Below are 13,588 nucleotides of genomic sequence, written 5' to 3' on the forward strand. Positions count from 1 at the left end.
GATGGGGTGCAGCCCAGCAGGGCGGCAGCCACGCTCAGTGTGACGGCGCAGCGGGTGGGGACATCCGCGAAGAGGAAGCCACGCGTGGGGGGCGCTCACACGCGGCGCTGGAGGAAGAGGGATGGGTCAGCCCACCCGCTGAACGGCTCGCTGCATCCTTGGGGGTCACACCACCGGGCGAAACGTAATGAAAACAGGACAGTCTGTGGGCCACGCAAAGTCCACAGCGCTGTTCACGCCGGGCGGACGGGCAGACAGACGGGCGGACAGACGGACAGAGGGACAGAGGGACAGACGGACAGAGGGACAGACGGACAGACGGACAGACGGACAGACGGACAGACGGACAGAGGGACAGATGGACAGACGGACAGATGGACAGACGGACGGGCGGGCGGACAGACGGACAGAGGGACAGACGGACAGACGGACAGACGGACAGACGGACAGACGGACAGAGGGGGAAGGCTGCGGGACGTCCGGCTCTCCGCGTGGGGCAGAGCCCGCGGTTCGCGTTATTGCCGTTAAAGGGGCAGCACGTGCCGCCCGTCGCTTTTCTGTGACCAAACGCACGGCCGATGAAACCAGCGCTGGAAGCGCTCCTGTCTGGGCCCTGTCGGCGGAGGGGGTTCTCGTCCCGTCACAGGAGCCGGAGGCAGAGCCCTGCTGCTCCCATTTCACAGACGAGACAAGCGAGGCCCCAGCTCGAACCGGGAGCCCAAGGGCTTGCGCAGAGCAGAGCCTGGGCCTGACGGCTCCCAGGCCACTTGCCCCGCGGCCCTGATCCCTCCCACTCAGCCCGGTGCTCCCCGACAGGCCCGCCCAGCGCGGCGCCCCTCCAGGCGGCCGGGAGAGAGGCGCCCAGCGCAGTCCTGCGGGCGGAACCCGAGGTGCGGGGTGTGTGTTCCTCCCGCAGCCCCTGAGGGTCTGTTCCGGCCTTTCCCGGCCCCCGGAGCCGCACCTTCCTCGGCTCACGGCCTCCCCAGCCGGCAGAGGGAGCGGCCCTCCCCGCCTGGGGCCTCTGAGCCTCCTTCCTTCTCTGGGGCCCACCCAGAACAGCACCCGGAGCGGAATGGCAGCCCGAGCGCCCGCTCCGCCTCCTGCTCTTGGGGGGGCGGGGGGGGGAACGCATCCTCACGGGCATTACCGTCCACGCTGGAGCCTGGAGGCGGGGCGCTCTCAGAGGGCGCTTCCAGGTCGGAGAGGACATGGAAGTGAAAGGTCTGCTGGCCCCTCCCCCCAGGCTCGGGCGCCTGAGGACAAGCCCGCGTACCAGACGCCGGCAGGTAGCCGGGAGCTGGGAGCCCGGGCGGCTGGTCCTGGGAGTCCCAGGGCCTCACCCTCTCGAGGGACGGTCCGTGGCCCGCCTGCACCCCCGGACTGACCACAGTCCCTGCCTCCCCCACGTCCAGCCACGTCGGCCGAGGCCCCTGCTGGCCTGCGGTGAGGGCGCCGTCAGCCTCCTCATCGCGGGCCTCAACCAAACGTGGACCCGAAATATGGGAAAACAAAACCCCCAGAACGTTCCGGAACGCACAACCCGGATTTGCCGAGCACCGTGCCGAACCGTGTGTGCATGTGCACGCACTCCCGGCAGCCGGGTGTGGAGCCCGCCGTGCCCACCCGCCGATGGCGCAGAGGTAAGAGGCGGTCGGTCCGCGCGGCGGGAGGCTGCTCAGCCGTGAAGGGACGCCTCGCCGGCCCCCGCTACGTGGTGGGCCCGGGGACCGTGTGCTCAGCCGACGGCGTGACCCCACTTACCCGCGAGGGCCGGCTAGCCACGCCCTGAGGCACAGGGAGCTGACGGGCTGCGGGGCGGGGAGCAAGGACTGCGGGGTTGCTAGCGGGCCCGGCTTCGTTGGGGCCATGAAGGCTGCGGCCCTCGACGGGGGTGATGGCGGCCCAGCACTGAGGGTGGCTGAGCGCCCCGCACCGGGCGTGTGATGCGCGTTTTACCGCCAATGACCGCACCCACGCGCACACGGATGGCAGAGGAAGTGTCATCTACAGACACAGACGGGGCCCTCCAGACGCGGACACGTCAGCGCCGGCCGCTCGGTTTGAAAGGGAAACGTGTTTTACCGAGCGCCATCTGGCAGTTATTCGAAGGGCGCGCGCACTTTCTGGAACACCTTCTCCTGACGGAGGGTATTCGGCCGTGAAGGAGGTGAACTCCTGCCGTCGGTGACGTGCCTGGCCTTGAGGGCGCTGTGCTGAGGGAATGAGTCGGGGAGAGACAGATCCCGTCTGATCTCACCCCCACGCGGTTCCTCTTAAAGAAATGAGCTCAGAGTCAGGGCGCGGGTGCTGGGGGCCAGCGGCCGCGGGGCGGGTGGGCGGGCGACGTGGATGGCGGGTGCGGAGACCCACGCTCCAGCTCTAAGTGAGCGGCGGCCGGCACCGCGTGGGCTCGGGGCGGCTGCCGCGTCGCAGACTCGGACGCTGCACAGGACGTGAATCTTAACGTCCTCGTCACGGGAGGCGGCGAGGTCACACACCGAGTGGGCGGCCCGGGCAGTGCACGCCGGCCCGCGCCCTGTGCCCGGCACCCGGGGAGGGCGACGCCGTCGCCTCCATAGAAGGATCGCTCACGGCCGCTCGCAGGTGGGTGCCGTCGCTGAGTCCGTGCGCAGGCGCCGTCCTAGACGCAGCCCCTGCCCGTCCTTCGTCCCCTCGCTGGGGTCAGTGTCCCCCCCCAGCTTCGTGAACGCAGATGTGGGGGGAAGCCGGCTGCTGGGGAGAACGGGAGCCCAGAGTTGTGTTGCTGTAAATCCTCACTCACCCGAGGACGTTTTTCCGTTGCTTTTTAGGGGGCGTGGAAGGGAAGGAGGGAGGGAGAGGCCGCGTGTAAGAGCGAGAGCAAGAGGGAGGGAGAGATGTGAGAGAGACATCGGCGGGCGGCCTCCCGCACGTGCCTGGACCAGAACTGGGGAGCGAGCCTGCAGCCTGCACCCCAGGGACGTGCCCCTGATGGGAATCAAACCTGCAGCCCTTTGGTGTGCGGGCCGACGCTCTAACCACTGAGCACGCTGGCCAAGGCAGACCCCAGATTGGAATCAAGGGGATGAGTGAGACCAAGAGCTGGGAGGGGAGATGATTACAGCTCCATGGACGTGGAGGTGTGTGGACACGCTCTCTGCTGCACCCCTCACCCTCGGCCTCCCATTGGCCTGCCTGCCTCCAGGGGACCCCTAACCACCCTGTCCCGTGCAGGCCCCCGGCGTCTTTCCAGAACATGAGCCAACAGGCATGTCATTGGCGGGCGGAGGGTGAGGACGTGGTGAACGAGGGGGCGGCACAGCTACTCGGTGACTCTGGGTGAAAACGAAGGTGCTTTCCGTAAACACTGAGGCCCACAGCATGCGTCACATCACACGCACACACATGCTCACACACATACACACATGCACACACACCTCCTCAAACACACACACCATGCACTCGCACACATATACTTACACATGCACACACAATATACTCTCACACATGCACACACACCTATTCACACACATATCCACAAATGCACATGCATGCACACATACACACATGATACACTCAAGCATGCACATGCATGCACACATATGCACTCGTGAGCACACACATGCATACGCATGCACATACACCTACTCAGACACACACACACACCATGCACTTGCACACATATACTCATACAACATACTCACACACCCGCAAATGCACATGCACGCACACATATACACACAATATACTCAAGCGTTCGCATGTGTGCACATGACATCACACACATATATGCACATATGTGTGTGCACATGTATGCACACATACACTCACATATTCACACAGCTACACATTCACATATATACACCGCTCAGACACACATATATGCACACACACGCACACATACACTCACACACACATACATTCACACGCACACATACACTCACACACACACATACACTCACACACACACTCACACACGCACACTCACACACACACTAACATACACTCACACTCACACATACACTCACACACACACACTCACACACACACACATACACTCACACTCACACACTCACACACACACACACACACACTCACACACACACACACACACACACTCAAGTCCAGCCGGAGAAGGTCCTGCCGAGCTGGGCGTTGGGAGCAGCCTGGCCCAGAGGCAGGAGCCCCGTGAGCCCTGACCCCCCCCACCGCCCCCTCCCCGCTCTGCTCTGCAGCTGTCAGGTGAGGACCCAGCCACGAGCCCTGACCCCCCCTCCCCTCCCCTCCCCTCCCCCCTCTGCTCTGCAGCTGTCAGGTGAGGACCCAGCCAGGAGCCTGCAGCCCCGGGGGAGGGGAGGGGAGGGGAGGGGAGGTGTGGGTGCAGGCCTGCCCCACCCGAATGTCACGGCATCATCACCTGTGTGCTCAGCTGCAGGAGCTGGGAGCCGGGCAGTGACAGCGGTGACATGTGGGGACTGAACGTGGAGCGGTGGCTGTGATTCCGGGGGGCGGGGCACAGAGCTCCTCCTCCTGTCCGCCCCCCCCCCCCCCGCGGTGCCAGGGACGAGCCGCTCAGGGCCCGGGGCGGGCTTCGGTTACCATTCACGGCGTGAGCGGGGGAGCCGCTATCGAGTTTTACAGCCGCAAAGGCAAAGGGGTTTTCATGGGCCTGGCGTCCTCCCTCTCCCGCCCACCGGACGCTGCCTGTCCCTGCTCCTGCCTTGGGGGGGGCAGGGGGGTCTGATGAGGCTGCCGCGTCTCGGGGTGTGGGCCGCCGTCCTGGGAATTCCACCCGAACCCACAACCCCATCTCTTCCTCCACCGAGTTCCAGCCGCCCCAGCACAGGCCTTCCCACGCCGTTCACTCCCCACCGTGCAGTCCGGGCCCTGTGGGTGCCGGGGGGGGGGGGGGGCAGCGGGCCCTGTGGGTGCCGGGGGGGGGGGGGCAGCGGGCCCTGTGGGTGCTGGGAGGAGGGGGGGGCAGCCGGCCCTGTGGGTGCCGGGGGGGGGGGCTGCGGGCCCTGTGGGTGCCAGGAGGAGGGGGGCAGCGGGCCCTGTGGGTGCTGGGAGTGGGGGTGGGGCAGCGGGCCCTGTGGGTGCCGGGGGGGGGGGCAGCGGGCCCTGTGGGTGCTGGGAGTGGGGGTGGGGCAGCGGGCCCTGTGGGTGCCAGGAGGAGGGGTGGGGGGCAGCGGGCCCTGTGGGTGCTGGGATGGGGGTGGGCAGCGAGGAGGAGCCCGCACACTGGGCCGCACAGAACCACAGAGCCACCGCGAGCTCCGCCTCCGGGAGCGAGGGGCCGGCGGCAGGCGGCTGGGGCTGCGGGAGGGCGTCCCCGGGAGCCCCGCGGGTCTGGGTGTGAAGAGCCGAAGGTCCAAGGGACGGACTGCTGTGAGGGTGGCTCAGGAGCAACGCTGCCCGCAGGGAGCCCCTCCCCGGGAGCCCGGCCGACCTCCCGCCTCTCCTCTCGCCGCGGGGATGGAGGACTGAGGACCAGGCTGAGCCCTAACAGTGAAATGCAACCAGAGGACCAGCGCTCGCTGCCGGCCGGCCCCCCACAGCTCCACGGACCGCGGGGGCCGCACGGGGAATGTGCTCAGATGCGGCCTCGTGTGCCGGGCGTCTTAGTGACCCAGAGAGCAGGACACGGGGCACCGGTGTGTCCGCTTACACACTGCCCGGCGCCTGGGCGGAGGCACCCCACACCTGGGCAGAGGCACCCCGAGCCTGGGCGGAGGCACCCCACACCTGGGCGGAGGCACCCCACACCTGGGCAGAGGCACCCCGAGCCTCCCAGCCCACCCCGTGTCCTCAGGTTCCCAGCCGCCCGGAAACAGGCGGGCCTGGGGGCAAACAGTCGGAAGAGACAAAGCGAGATCCAAACCAGACTCGGCCGCAGCACAGACGTCGGACTGTCCGGCCGGGAGTGAGTGTCCGGATTTGTGGGTGAAGGGCTCTGTGCAGAGGGGAGACCCTCCGGACTGTGGAGTCTCAGAGGGAAGGAGGAGGAGGGGGAGTGGGGGAGGGGGAGGGGGTGGGAAGGGATCAACCAAGACCTCGTACGCTTACACGCGTGACCCATGGACACAGACAGTCGGGTGGGGAAGGCTGAGGTGGGGACGGGGCGGGCTGGAGGGGTCAGTGGGGAAAAGGGGGACACACCAGTGTGTAACACTTCCAACAATAAAGAGTGTTTCAGAAAGGAAAAAGGAGACAATATTCAAGGAGGGATGGGCTGCCCGGCCAGCGTGGCTCAGTGGGTGAGCGTCGACCTAGGAACCAGGAGGTCTCGGTTCGATTCCCGGTCAGGGCACAGGCCCGGGTTGCGGGCTCGATCCCCGCGTGGGGCGTGCAGGAGGCAGCCGATCCATGGTTCTCTCATCACTGATGTTTCTATCTCGCTCCCTCTCCCTTCCTCTCTGAAATCAATACAAATACATATTTTTAAAAAGAACAGGTGGCAATGGAAAGCAATGGAAGCTCGAAGGTGGACTCAAAGGGAAAAGATACAAATCCAAACCAGTTCAGCGGATATGAAGACACGGTTTGGAGGGGCCATCGGAGCAGACCAGACGTGGTCACAGGAAGGACGCTGACCTTGAAGCTGTGTGGGCAGCGCTGTGCGGACTGGCACGCCCGGAGGAGAGGGCGAGGGGAAAGCGGAGGAGGTTACCCGAGAATCGGGGAACAATTTACCAAAAACAAAGAAAGAAAGTTGCATGTGTGTCATGCAAATGCCACAAAGGGAAGAGAAGGAGGATGGAGAACATGAAAATGTGAAGTCATTTCGGCGAGCTCTCCAGAACTCATAACAGAGACCACAGGTCCAGGAAGCTTCCGGAACACGGGGCAGGATGAACACCAGCCGTGCACACGGAGGCAGGTCGTGTCCAAACGCCAGGCAGCCACCGGCCAGGACAGCGTCTCCAACGGCGGCCGGAGGAGGCACCGCGCAGCGTGTCAGCGCAACAGCGACAGGTGACCTCACGCTTCTCTCGGGAGCAAAGCAAATCGGGAGAGACTGCAGCCGCGACTGAACGTGCCCACAGGAGCCCGGCCGGTGTGGCTCAGTGGTGAGCGTCGACCTATGAACCAGGAGGTCAGGGTTCGATTCCCGGTCAGGGCACAGGCCCGGGTTGCAGGCTTAGTCCCCAGTGGGGGGCGTGCAGGAGGCCGCCGATGGGCTATTCTCTGTCATTGATGTTTCAATCACACGCTCCCTCTCCCTTTCTCTCAATCTAAAAAGCAATAGAAACATATTTTTAAAAATTAAAAAAAAAAACCGAGAAGGCAGAAAAAGGATTTTTTTTTTTTTAAAGGAAACACATGACAAGTTTAACGAACACGAAACAGTTGTAAACATGGTAGATGTGAACGCACTTGGCACGTGCAGAGTCTGGAGACACCATTCAAAGGCAGAGGTGGTCAGAGTGGGTAAAACACGAACACGGGGCCTCCGCGCTGTTACAGGTGAGACCTGTTTTAAATACTTTACATATAAAAGCAGGTCTATTAAACGGCAAGGGGTGCGGAGAGACATGCCGTGCTGATACTGACTAAAGGAAGCGGAAGGAGCTACATTAACTCCAGACAAAGCAGACTTCAAAGTCGGAAAAACACCCGGGAATAAAGGGCGGCAGACCCGGCGATGCAGCAGTCAGTTCTCCACAGACGCAGGAGAACCGTGAACATGTAGATGCCCAACAGCGGCGTCCGGGTCTGGGCGGCGGGACTGGCGGGACTGCGGGGAGAAAGGGACCGGCCGCGGCCCACGCCGACCTCAGCACCTCTCCGGTAACGGATGGAGCCTGCGGACACAAAATCAGTAAGAACACAGTCGAACTGAGCGACGCCATCCATCACCCGGACCTAATTGACGTTTATAGAATACTTCGCCCGCCAGCAGCAGGATGCACATTCTTCTCAGGCTCGCAGGAGGCATTACCCGGGATAAACACTCTGGCTCATAAACCACACCTAAACACATTTAAGAGGGCATAAATTATATCAAGTATTCTTGCATACCACGGTGGAATTAAACTCAAAATCAATAACAGCTCGCTGGAAAATCCCAAAATATTTGGAGATTTAACAACACGTTGTTTAAAATAAAAAATGTGGGTCAGAAAAAATGTCTCAAGCCCCAGCCGGTGTGGCTAAGTGGTTACAGGGTCGGCCAGCACAACGAAGGGTCACGGGTTCGATTCCCAGTGAAGGCCACATGCCTAGATTTCAGGTTCATCCCCAGCCCTGGACCGGGCACGCGTGTGGGAGGCAACCCACCGATGTGTCTCTCTCACGTCGATGGTTCTCTCTCTCGCTGTCCCTCCCTCCCTCCCACCCTCCCTAAAAATCAACAGAAAAAGTATCCTCGGATGAGGATGAACAATAAGAAAAAAGTCTCAAGAGAAGATTTTTAATGATTTTTAATTAAACAAAAATGAAAATGCAATCGATCACCGTTTGTGGAATGGACCAAAATCAGTGCTTAGAGGGAGATGCATAGCATCGAATGCATATGTTAGAAAATATATAAAAATCAATAAGCTACTGCCCTATAAAACTTAAAAGAAGAACACACCAAATCTAAAATAAGCGGAACATACGTCATAGCCCAGGGACACAGAGAACAGGGTCGTGGTGGCCAGAGGGAGAAGGGGTGGGGGCGGGGCAGAGGTGGGTGAAGGCGGGGGGAGGGGCATTGGGGCCATCTGTAATAGGGTTAACAATAAATTTTGAAAAGAAAGGAAAACCCCAAACAACTAACAAAAAGCAGAGAAAAGAAATAATAAAAAATTAGAGCAGAAATCAATAAAAGGAAATCAATGGAGAAAATCAATGACGCTGAAAGCTGGTCTTTGAAAAGATCAATAAAGGCGATAAACCTCTAGCGAAAATAAGCAGGAAATAAAGACACAAATCAGTGGTGTCAGAAATGAAAGAAGCATCACTACCGGCCCGTGGGCATTAGAAAGATAATAAAGGAACATTCTGAACAATTCCATGTCCACCACTAGTTATCAAATCTGGGTTGCCACTACTTCTATTCAACATTCTGCCAGAAGTTCCAGCCAATGCAATAAGACAAGAAAAAAGAGAAGGCACACAGATTGGGAAAGGAGAAATAAAATGGTCCTTGCTTACAGATGTTGTGATTGTCTGTGCAGAGAGCCCTAAAAAACACACACATACACACACACACATGCATATACACACTCACACACACAGACACACACATACACACACATGCACATACACACACATACACACACACACACACACATACATACACACACTCACACACATATACACACACTCACACACACATACACACACACTTACACAGAGAGACACACACACACACACACACATACACACAGACTCACACACACTCACCCAAACACACACACACACACACACATACACACAGACTCACACACACTCACCCAAACACACACACACACACACATACACACATACACACACATACACATACATACACACACACACACACACACACTCACACTCACATACATACACACACTCACACAGAGACACACACAGACACACACATATACACACACACACACACACACACACAGACTCACACACCACTCCTTGGAACTAATAAGCAATAACGCAAGGTTGCAGGATATGAGGTCAGCATACAAGTGTCAGTTGCCTTCCTATACGTGAGTAATGAACAATTGAAAATTGAAATTAAAAAGTCAATATAATTTGCATTAGCACCAAAAAAATGAAATGTTTAGGTGCAAACCTAACAGAATCTAGCAAAACAGACTGATTATGTGAAAAAAATGAAACAGAACTCTGATGGTTTAAAAATGAAAGGTCAGACCCAACGGAGAGCGGGTCCACCGCCATGGCGAGGATGAGCCGGCCCGTTAATGTCCGCTCGGCTCCGCGGGGTCTCACAGAGGCCGTGCAGTCCCCGTCGGAGGGCCGGCGTGTGGCTGTGTGAACACGGACACAGCGGTTCCAAGTGCCATAGGGAAAGCAAAGGCCCAGCAGAGCCGGTGCCACCCTGCGGAGGGCACAGCTGGAGGCCTCACACCAGCTTCTTCCGGGCACTCCACACAGCGGCAGCCACGAGGAGAGCGCGGGATTGGAGAGAGAGCAGGCGAGAGGCCGGTGGAACAGGACAGAGGCTTCTTCCGGGCACTCCACACAGCGGCAGCCACGAGGAGAGCGCGGGATTGGAGAGAGAGCAGGTGAGAGGCCGGAGGAACAGAGCAGACCCACCCTGAGGCCGGTAGTTGCAGGCAGGGAGCTAATACCTGACAAGCCAGCAAAGGCGACTCCGTGGGGAATTATTAGCCTCCTGCAAATAGTGTTGAGCAATTCACATGCAAAAAACAGCAAAATGAAGCAAACTCAGTCATAGACATTATTTAACTCACGAGGAAACTAACTCACAATGCATCTCAGACCTAAGGGTATGACACAAAACTATGGAACTTCTAGAACAAAGCATAGGAGACAATCTAAGTGACCTGAGGTTTGGAGAGGACTTTTCAGACCCCACACCAAAGTTGTGACCCGTGGAGGAAGAGAGACGTTGGCCGTGGCTGAAATGAACAGCTTCTCCTCCGCCGGAGAATGAGCAGACAAGCCACAGGCAGGGAGACACGGTTGCAAACACAGTTCTGCTGAAGAGCTTGGACCTGAAACATACAAAGAAACGGTTACCCTGCTTCTCAAAATCCTTAAAACCCAACAGTAAGAGTACAAACAGCCCAGTCTTTAACAGGAACTGTAAACTATGAACCATCTACACTAATAAAAGAGAAATATGCAAATTGACTGTACCTCCGAGACACCCACAAACCAATCAGGAGTGAGTATGCAAATTATCCCAACAAAGATGGTGGGTTAATTTGCATATGCAGGCACCTGCTATGAGGGGTTGGGGGAGCGGAGAAGACTGAAGGCTCCGGCCAGAGCAAAGGCCTGGGTTCCGGGTGCTGGAGGAAAACCCCGGGTGCTGGCAGCTGGGGGAAGGAAGGCCTATTGCACGAATCTTCGTGCAACGGGCCTCTCGTCTATAATAATAAAAGTGTAATATGCTAATTAGACCGGAGGATCTTCCGGGCGAAGCTGGGGCGGCGAGGGAAGCCCGGGTCCCGGGAGCCAGAGGGAAGCTGGTGCCGGCAGCCGGGGAAGGAAGGCCTGCTCTTGCACAAATTTCGTGCACCGGGCCTCTAGTCTATATACATAACGCCTACGCAACACTTACGACCAAACCACCGAATGACCGCACGACCAGACGACCGGCCGGTAGCTGTGACGCACCCTGACCCAGACCGTGCTGCTGGGCCTGACAGCCTGAATCTGGTTCACCCGCACCCCAGACCCAGACAGGAGGGAGGAGGGAGCCCCATTCCTCGCGGAATCAGCCGTTGGTTAGCTTGCTGCTGGGGCCAACCTCCCACGGTCCCTCCCCCAGCAGGCTGGCCAGCCCTGCTCCCCGCCATTGGCCCCGATCACTAGCCAAACCGAGGGACCCACCCGTGCACGAATTCATTCACCGGGCCCCTAGTGTTAGTTAATAATAACATATCAGCCCGATCGGCATGGCTCAGTGGTTGAGCATCAACCCATGAACCGGGAAGTCAAGTTTCAATCCCCGGTCAGGGCACATGCCCGGGTTGCAGGCTTGATCCCCAGTAAGAGCGTGCAGGAGGCATCTGATCAATGGTTCTTTCTCATCATTGATGTTTCTGCCTCTCTCTCCCTCTCCCTTCCTCTCTCTGAAGTCAATAAAAACATCCTATCTAATAAAAGGGTGATATGCAAATTAACCATCACTCCATCACAAAGATGGTGGCTCCCAGTCCTCTCAGCCCTGCCGGAGTCCCCCAGTCCCGGGGGGAGGGGAGGCGGCCTCTGAGAGCGGGCGGTGTGAGCGGCCTGGTGGAATGCGTGCTTCGTCGCTGCGCCCGGCCGAGGATGGGCCTCTGGGCCGCGGAGAGCCTCTGGGCCGCGGAGAGCCTCTGGGCAGCGGAGAGCCTCTGGGCAGCGGGCGCCGAGTGGCCAGGCCCCGCAGAGAGCTACTGGTGCACGGATTCGAGCGCAGGGCTACTAGTTAAAAAAAATAATAATAATGACGTATCAGCGGTCGTTCAAAAGAGCCCCTGGATGTGGGGTGTTGCCCACGGGGGACGTGGGCATGGGGAGCGCTGCGTGTTACCTGTTCCATTTCCTACAAACCGAAAAGCCGAGTGCACGCACCGAGAAACTGTCCCATTCGTGCAGATGGAACCGTTACCCAGGCACCACCACGGCTCCGGTGGCTCACGCCTGGGGGCGGGGGGACAGGGGGTCAGTCAGCAGTTACGGGGTGCGACCCAGGCCAACAGGGACCACAGGAGGTGGCCCCGGAGGTGAAGCAATGAGCCTCGGGGGAGGGGCCGGGAGACTTCTGCAGGCGCTCGCTATAAACGCGGATCCATTGCTATGGTGGTGGCTGTCCCCGCGGCTTCTCGTGTACTTCCTCAGACAGGCCGGGAGTGAACGCAGTGCCTGCAGCCGGCTCTGCGAGAGAGAGAGAGAGAGAGAGAGAGAGAGAGAGAGAGAGAGAGAGAGAGGAGAGAGAGAGAGAGGGGGGGGGGAGAGAGAGAGAGAGAGAGAGAGAGAGAGAGAGAGAGGGGGGGAGAGAGGGGGAGAGGGAGAGAGAGAAGGGGGGGAGAGGGAGAGAGAGAGAGAGAGAGAGGAGAGAGAGAGAGAGCGAGAGAAAGAGAGAGAGGGAGAGAGAGAGAGAGAGAAAAGGGAGAGAGAGAGAGAGAGAGGTTAGGAAAACGCTTCTCAGGTGAAGAACGCGACGTCAGAGGTGCCTTCGGGTCTGCACTGTGAGAGCAGCGCGGCCGGGAGGAACGGCGGAGGGAAACCCTTCCACTTTGTTCTTCCTTCCTCTAAACCATCAGCAGCCGCTTGAAGCAAGAACAGCGTCTCAGGCAGGTCCAGCGTGTGGCTGATTCAAATGAAGGCCGCGCGAGCGTGCGTGCGGATGGGGGGCGGGTGGGGCCACACGCGTGGGGAGCGGGGCAGTGAGTCCAGGGAGGACTGCAGGCATGCCACAGCTTCTGTGTAACATGTAACCTTAGTCACAGGCACTCCGGGGCCAGGAGGGTCTTCAGGGATAGGGGGGGCCTTGTTTAATGAGAAGTGGGCGGTCTCCCCAAACACACAGCTGTCCTAGACATGCACGAGCTCCCAGCAGAGCGACAACACGCAGAGTGCTGCGATGTTTGTAGGGAGAGAGCAGACACGCACCACCTCCGCCAGAGCCCCGCTGCTCGCACATGGAGTGGGGGAGGGAAGGGGCGGGGGAGGGGATGCCGACGGGCGCGCAGCCCACGCACCAGCTGCATGTCACCCACAGTCACAGCCATTTCATTCCTCAGCCCCTCACTTTGGTCCCCGTCCCCATGGGGCACCCGGGAGACAGACCCGTCCCGGCCACAGCACGCACACACGTTCCCTCTCGGCGCAGCCGGTCCAGCCGGAGGCCCCCGGACAGGAACCCTTTTTGCCCGAGTCCCTGGCGGCATTGAACTGTTTACACGTCTCTGATTTCTCCGTGTGCGTGGAA

This window comes from Eptesicus fuscus, chromosome 7 (assembly GCF_027574615.1).
Source record: "Eptesicus fuscus isolate TK198812 chromosome 7, DD_ASM_mEF_20220401, whole genome shotgun sequence".
Taxonomy (NCBI): domain Eukaryota; kingdom Metazoa; phylum Chordata; class Mammalia; order Chiroptera; family Vespertilionidae; genus Eptesicus; species Eptesicus fuscus.